The sequence below is a fragment of the Miscanthus floridulus genome, chromosome 12 (genome assembly GCF_019320115.1).
Source record: "Miscanthus floridulus cultivar M001 chromosome 12, ASM1932011v1, whole genome shotgun sequence".
Classification (NCBI taxonomy): Eukaryota; Viridiplantae; Streptophyta; class Magnoliopsida; order Poales; family Poaceae; genus Miscanthus; species Miscanthus floridulus.
The window spans coordinates 38924027-38932457 of NC_089591.1; positions in this window are offsets into that span (position 1 = coordinate 38924027).

An 8431-nucleotide genomic window follows, 5' to 3' on the forward strand; every position below is an offset into this window, starting at 1 on the left:
GCGGCCACTCCTGGAGCTGCCCGGAGATGATACGACCCACACCGGACGTACACCGCCCGCTCTCCCCAAGAGGAGCAGACGGATAGCGGCGCAGAGCATATCGCATATCCCGATGTCCAAGCGAGATGAGCACCTTCTCTTGAAGCGCCTGGGACTAACCAGTGGAATGTCATCGCCGTCGACGTTGGCCCTAAAGGCGTACGATGAAATCTACAGCGGTGACCCTGGTAATATGTAGGTGCTACATGACATCTTCACTATCAGATTCGGAATCAGAGAAGCGTAGAGCTGTATTTCATCTTCGTCCCTCTAACCAAACGCGGAACAGAGATGTCCCCATCCCTCAACCAAACACCTAGCAGGGACCATCAAATTCCAAAATGGTAGAGTGGATCCAAGCAAGTTCATGGAACGGGAGAACGAGGACGGGGATGGTTCTCCATTTCCATCGCCGCAAACCTGATGGGGACTAGTATAGTGCCCGTGCTAACGCCGTAAGCCTGACTTTTCGATTAATGCATATATATATAATTCAAGTTTTCATATGCATCCTTAAAATCACGCCGTGACATTAGCACGGGCACTATACTAGTATACTTTATAATCTCAGACGGAGCCTTCACTGAGTATCGCAAGAAGAGAAAGGTGCATAGATCTTTCTAAGGAGATGTCACAATAGATCGTAAGGACATGTTTATCCTATCACAATCGTCAGCCAAAAACCAGTGCAGGTTCTAAGTGATGCGCGCAATGCACCAGTACACCGATGATGATTTATCGGCCGGAGAAATTGTAGTGTGTATACTTTACATTTCATATAAATTCATTAATTCAATAAAACTGACTATGGGATCTAATTCGACGACCCTAATTAATTAAGTCTTTGCTTCTAGCTAGGATTTTTATGTTTCTAATGGTATGTAAATCTCTCCTATTATATTCAATTTAGAAACTATGATTTTGACAACCTTGCCTACTGGTGCCTTTTAGGCTGAATCACGTTTTGAGTTGAGGCAAAATTGTCTCAATCATTTGTTGTTCATTTTTTCTTATTTTTGTTTTAAATTGCATTTTCAGGAGCACCATTGTATTGATTTGTTTTCAGTAATGCATTGTTATAATGATGTTAATCTCCAAAAATTACGGTATCATTTCCATTGCAAATGTAAATATTTTATCTCTGTTTATTGGAATACATATAGTGGCCCACAAAACATGTTATCTTGTGAACATTTTTGGATTCCAATGCAATGCACTTGCATTCACCTCATTTATTATTCCTTGAGTGACCTCGTGACGGTTGCAAGGAATGGATAATCCTCATGGATGGCTCAACGGCAAAGATAGTGCTAATTAAAGGATGTGCAGTATTTAGTTTTTCTTGACTTCTCATAACACATAATAAGCAATCATATATAGCCTAGACCACATTGAGATAAGTGTAAAATTTATTTCGTAGAGTATATATATCGCTCCAAAAGACAAGCAATATAATTTATTTTACAGAAGCCTCAGTGATCGCTGCATGGGAGATCTAGAAGATGTGAAACGACAAGGTGTTCCAAAGAAGAGAGCCGTGCCAAGCCAGGTGGCTTTGTAATTTCAAAAAATCAATGTTTTACTCAGTCGGTTAGGTTCAAGGCAGATCTTAGGTTAGCCTTTTGCTTTTGGTTAGATGCTTTCAGTTAATTCCCTCTGTAAGTTTTTATACTTCCTTTAATTTATAAAAAGTTTTCACCACTGTGGGGATCTCTTCCACAGTTTTTGCCGTCAAAAAATATAATAATTTATTTTAACCATGGAAACACAGGAACACTGTACTAGTAATTTATTCAATCACGTACAAGTCTGTAATAACACGAACATCAGAACATGTTTGTACCTGATCGACAGAACATTGTGCATGACATGCATGCTTGACACATCTACGAACACAGTGCGAGAGCCCGTGCGAGCAGACCAACATATTACATATATATAGAGAGAGAGAGAGAGATCCAACGATACGGATGAGAGGATGGGATGTGCGTGGACGCGTTATTAACTTGGTTACTCGATCGATGCAGTGGCCAGGCGGAACACAGTGACCCTTAATCGATCAGCGGGCAGGAGAGGCCGATAGGAGGCACATCCTTGCCGCTGAGGAGGAGGCCCAAGCTGAGGGGCACGTACAAGTTCCCGGCTGGTGGCGGTGGTGGGGTACTGAGAACGGTCAGCAGTGGAGTGCTAGGCACGGTCGGTGGTGGCGGTGTGCTAGGAACAGTTGGCGGTGGGGTGCTTGGGACGGTGGGCAGCGGAGTGCTGGGTACAATTGGCGGTGGTGGTGTCCCTGGGACAGTTGGTGGTGGGTTGCTCGGTGATGGTGTGCTGGGCACGGTTGAAGGTGGTGTGCTTGGGACGGTGGGTGGTGGTGGTGTGCCGGGGACGGTTGGCGGTGGGTTGCTTGGTGGTGGGCAGGGTCGGTGGTGGTGGTGTGCTAGGACGGTGGGCGGCGGAGTGCTTGGCACGGTCGACTGTGGTGGTGTGCTAGGGACATTTGGTGGTGGAGTGCCAGGCACGATCGGTGGAGGCACTGTGGGTGGCGGGGTGCTTGGAATGGTGGGGGGCGGAGTGCTAGGTACGGCCGGTGGTGGTGGGGTGTTTGGGACAGTGGGAGGTGGAGTGTCGGGCACGGTCGGTGGTGGCGGTGCATTAGGGGCTGTCGGTGGTGGGGTGCTAGGCACAGTCGGCGGTGGCGGCGTGCTTGGGATTGTGGGTGGTGGAGAGTTGGGCACGGTTGGCGGTGGAGGGGTGCTGGGTACAGTCGACAGTGGGGTGTTTGGTGGCGGGGTGCTGGGGACTGTGGGAGGTGGAGTGCTTGGCACGGTCGGTGGTGGTGGTGTACTAGGGGACAGTGGGCGGCGGAGTGCTAGGAACAGTTGACGGTGGCGGTGTGCTAGGGACAGTGGGTGGCGGAGTGCTAGGCACAGTTGGCGGAGGCACTGTGGGTGGTTGTGAATGGAGTGGTGGGGGTGGAGTGCTAGGCACAGTCGGTGATGGCGGGGTGCTTGGGATAGTGGGAGGTGGAGTGTTGGGCACGGTCGGTGGTGGTGGTGCATTAGGATCGGTCGGTGGTGGGGTGCTGGGCACAGTCAGTGGTGGCGGTGTGCTTGGGACCATGGGTGGTTGAGTGTTGGGCATGGTGGGTGGTGGCGGTGTGTTTGGGACGGTCGGAGGTGGGGTGCTTGGAATGGTAGGCGGTGGAGTGTTGGGCACGGTCAGTGGCAGCGTGGTGGGCACGATGGGTATGGTGGTGGCGGTGGTACCCCGATGTGATACCCGATGTGACACCACTAAACTTTAGCTCTGGATTTAAACACCACCAACTTGTCCGTGGGTGTTGCTCAAATAAGTGCAGCGCGCCCAAGAAAGATGGCAGAGACCAGTACTTGTATTTGTTTGTTTATCTATATGATGAAGTTAGTTTGTGGCTTCATCTTCTCATGAGTCATCGCGTGATATACTACCTCTGTTGTAGAAACAATACAATTCTATAATATTGTTCAGTAAAACCTTTTTTAAGTTCGATAAAATTTGTATAAAAATGCTAATATTTAACATACTAAATATGCAGATTAACTATGGAGTACGTTTTCATAAATGACATACTAATGCCTACTTGAATTCATAAATATTGATACTGTTTCGATAAACTTATTAGTCGAAGTTAAGACGAAGATTAAGGGAGTATACATGTACACATGTCCGACACCACACGTGTGCAGTTTCTATAAAGCGATAGGTTTCAACAATCTAGACATGCCTTAGGCCAATAACACCTATAGTTCCTTTTTAAGGGTGTGTTTATTTTGAGGGCAAATTTGGTTGGGATATGATCATTCATGGACTCTAGGATACAATCATGCTGCTTATTTGGTTGAATGGATAGGATGAGCAATTTTTTTGGTTGGATGGGTTAGAGTGGATGAAATTAGAATAATTGACTAATTGTACCGTTTATTTAAAAATAATAAGTTAATAACAACAAACCATACACTAATAAACACTCCGATGCCTTCGTTCTGTTTTATAAGACATGGTTTGGAATGGCACGATCTTCTAAATTACACTTTGACCATTCATTTACATTACAATATATTGTTTATGCTTATAAATTTATGACTAGGATAGTGAAATTGCTTATAAATCCAATCGGTGTCAGGTTTGTATTGTAACAGTTAAAAATTATTAGCCAAATTATTGGTCAAATATTATAAAATTTGAATCTTGATATAGCGTGTGTGCCTTATAAAAGGGAACAAAAGTAGTACACACTAACACTAATTTTGTCATGAATTACTAATTACAAATAAATATGTTAACTAGCACTACTGCTACCCTAATTAGCACACAAATCATGCACTAATCAACACACCAGCACTTATCAAAACTAATCTTGTCATCATATAATTACTAAGTAATAATTTAATATACTAATAATCCTCAATTTATTTACTAATGACCAAAATCGAAAATGTGGATGAGCTACAGTTGAGCATTAGGCTGACACACCGACCTCCCCTTCAGAATAAGGAGCTAGACAACGGTCTACTAGATTGGTATGCCAATAAGGGACAAGGACACAAGCCATATCTGGGCCATTTGACGTGAGAGAAACCAATGAACTTTCAGAAACTACTGCAGAGACACACGACTAATCATTGATGAAGTCCGTGATGATGAAATTGTGTTTGGTGCTTGTTGGGCACAAAGCACCTTAGGTCCTTGGCGTTGCTCGTGCTCAGTCCGTGTGTAATAGCCTTTTGGGTGCTGTTTGGTTTCACAAGGGAGCAGTAACACAAATAGAAATAGCTGTTGTCGCTACCTCTTACAGTGTAATGAAAAATGCTATTTGTTTGGTTGGCGAGCAGAGGGTAGAGGCGACTCGCGAGCCGAGGGCGGAGGTGACTCGTGAGCAGCGTAAATGGATAATGCCTGGAGGTGGGTGGTAATGACGTTTCACGTGTCTGTATCCGATCCATTCGTAAGCAGTTCTGCTCCCGCTGAAGCAAACACGGAATAAAGGAACTGATAGTGGCGCAAATGGTTACGGGGATAAAAACGTTGAAACAAACAGTACCTTGGTTTCTTTTATCCGAACTGCTAGCATCTGAACGTCCGTTCCGGGCGCTAGCATCCGGACGCCGGGACCTTCGTACCACACCTCGTCCCTTCCGCACGGAATCACGACCCAGCCGCCCCCAAGCTCGCCTGCTCCCCGCGCACGGAAAGGTTCGAATAGAACGGGTTTCCCATCCGCCCCCAACGCACACCCATCAGAAAATTGTTTGCAGCATCAAACAAAGCGCAATGCGAGATGAAACATCAGAACAAGTCTACTGCAACATTGGAACAAAAGCGTCTACAACAACACAACAAAGCTACTGCAATACGAGACGCAACATCAGAAAAAATACTAATGCAACAAAGAAAATTTATTTGTTGCAACAGCAAACTAAAGCTGCTGGAACAACAGAAATAAAGCGCAATGCGAGATACAACATCAGAAAAAAGACTAATGCAACAAAGAAAAATTACTTTTTTCAACAGCAAACCAAAGCTACTGCAACAACAGAAAACAAAACCGCAATACGAGATGCAACATCAGAAAAAAAAGACTAATGCAACGAAGAAAAAATATTGTTGCAACAGCGAAACAACACTACTGCAACAACAGAAACAAAAACGCAATACGAGATGCAACATAAGAAAAAAAAGACTAATGCAACAAAGAAATATTGCTTGTTGCAACAGCAAAACTACGCTACTGCAACAACATAAACAAAAAGCTCAATGCGAGATGCAACATCAGAAAAAAAAACTAATGCAACGAAGAAATATTACTTGTTGCAACAGCAAAGCACGCCTACTGCAATAGAGCTCGCCGGAACCCTAGCCACCGCCGCGTCCCTCAGATCCAGATCCAGAGGAGGAGTAGGAGGAGGAGGAGGAGAAGGAGGAGAATGAGGAGGAGAGCTCAAATCCAGATGAGGAGGAGGAGAAAGGAGGAGGAGGGCTCCAGAGAAGAACCCACCTACCTCGCCGGAAGCCGACGTCGTCGTCCTCCTCTCCGGTTGCATGGAGGTCGCGGAGCGAGGGAGGGAGGTAGGGAGCGAGGGAGGGAGGTAGGGAGGGAGGGAGGGCTGGCTCGTCGGAAGCCGCCGCCGTCGTCCTCCTCTCCGGTGGCATGGAGGTCACAGAGGGAGGGAGGGAGGGAGGAAGGGAGCGCGAACAGGCGGGTGCGGCAGCGAGCGTGGCGTCCGTACCGGAGAGCAGTAGCGAGAGCAGCAGCGAGCGCAGCAGTGCGTAGGAGCAGAGAGGGGGAGTGGGCGAGTGGAGCAGAGAGTGGGCGCGGGAGGTCATGGGGACGGGACAGGGACCGAACGGATAAGGAGCCCGGGGCGCGTCGCTTCTCTTCGCGTCGAGTCTTATCCACGCGTCCGGAATGTCCGACGTTTGAATCACAACATTACGGTTCTTTTATTTACCGTGTTGGGTGGTCTATAGTTATATGCCTCTCATGCTTGTAAAGTTCCAGTCCACTCTTTTTAATGAAGGAGGAAAATTCAGGACCGGTCCTCGAACTTGACAATTGGTGTCATCTAGGTTCCTATACTATCAAAATGTTATTTTTAGGTCCTTAGACTTGATTTCAGGTTTCATATAGGTCCAAATGGATCTTAACTTACACTGTACGCTGGCATGGCAATATGGGCCCACTCTCATCTTCTCTCCCTTCTCTTTCTTGTCCTTTACTCCTCTCTCCTCTCTCCTCTCCCCTAGTCTCCTCCGGTCCTCCCTCCCTCAAAGACGCCACCGCGCCGGCTGGCCACCTTCCCCTGTCCGAAGATGGTGTCGCGTGCGGCGCCGGCCGACGTCACGTGGCACGAGGGAGCCCTGGCACAGGCGCGCTCGAGGTCTGGGAAGTTGAGCACAGCGCGCGCTCGCCCTTGATGCTGAGCGCGGCGACGTCGTGCGCGTGCCGCCATCTCTGGGCACGGGAAGGTGCCGACGCCGCGGTACGCCGGGGCGGAGCTGGAGCCGTCGTCGTCTTGTGAGATGACGCATGATTTGTAGGACCTTGAGGCGCATGGCGTGCATGGCGGAGGCCGGAGGGCACGAGATTGGCTTGGCTGCTCCCTTTCCTTTCTTTTGCTTTCCAATTATAGCGTAGACTGTGTATAAGTAGAAGGCTAATACAATCAGAGAAGCTGCCACGGTTCGTGTGCAGCACCAAACCGAGAAGATGGGCCGCGTCGTAGCGCTACTACTACGGCAGTCTAGAGATCACGGCGCGCGACGCTGCGCCTCGGCCTTCCTCGTACGCGGCGGCGCTCCGCTGCGACGCGCGGGCCCGGAGGTGGTGGCCGCCGCGGCGACTGCGTACACGGCGCGCGTCCTGGCCGCGGGTCCTCGCGCCCGTGGTGCCCGGCTGCCGGGACCAGGCGGACGCGGACCAGCACGCGCTGCAAGAGGCCGTCGTGGACACGCTGCCTCTCGCCACCGATGCGCCCCTCCTGGCCGCGTTCCTCTGCCGCCTGCCCGCCTCCTACATGCCGCGGTCACCGAGACGCGCGCGCCGTCGCATTCACATTCGCATTCGCGTGGCAAGTCGCGCAGAGCCTTGTCGACCGGCGCGGCAGGGAAACATGGCTGGGGGCCGGTTAAGCTGGGAAGACGAGGAGGTGGTGGACGACGACGAGAAGGACTAGTCCGAGGAGGTGGCGGGCTCGAGCGATGGCCGCTTGTCCCCGGCGGCTATGAGAGAGAGAAGGGATGACAAGTGGGCCCATGGTGCCATGTCAGCGTACAGTGTGAGTTAAGATTCATTTGGACCTACATGAAACCCAAACGCTAAGTTTAATTATCCAGAAATAGTATTTTAAGAGTATAGGGACTTAGTAGACATCTCGTGCCAAGTTCGAGGACCGACCACGAATTTCCTCATCATGACTGTGTTAGGCATTTGTTGGTCTAGCTCTGGCCTGTGTTAGGACTCAACTTAGCCCTGGATCTCTTAGCCCACTAAAGATTTCCTAAGCTCAAGATATGCGTCCTTGCCCACAAATTCTATAAAAGGGAATTCAAAGATAGGACAGTTGGATGTATTCTTCTTTTCCTAGAGTGAGTTTCTTATCACTGCATCAGATGCCCCACAAGAGATTGTCCTTACCAATATCTTTATGCACACCCTGCTTTGGTTATCCACACCACTAATGCAGCTAATTTCTGATCCCAACTTCATTCCTTTTATTTATATCCGTGTTGTATCATTCGAGTGATCTAATCCCCACCTTCGTCAGTCTAGTCTTTCTTTTGATTCAACGTGAGCATAGAAGCGCCTACTTTTCGTGAATATGTGTTTTTTTTCTTTCTAAAGACAAAATAATGG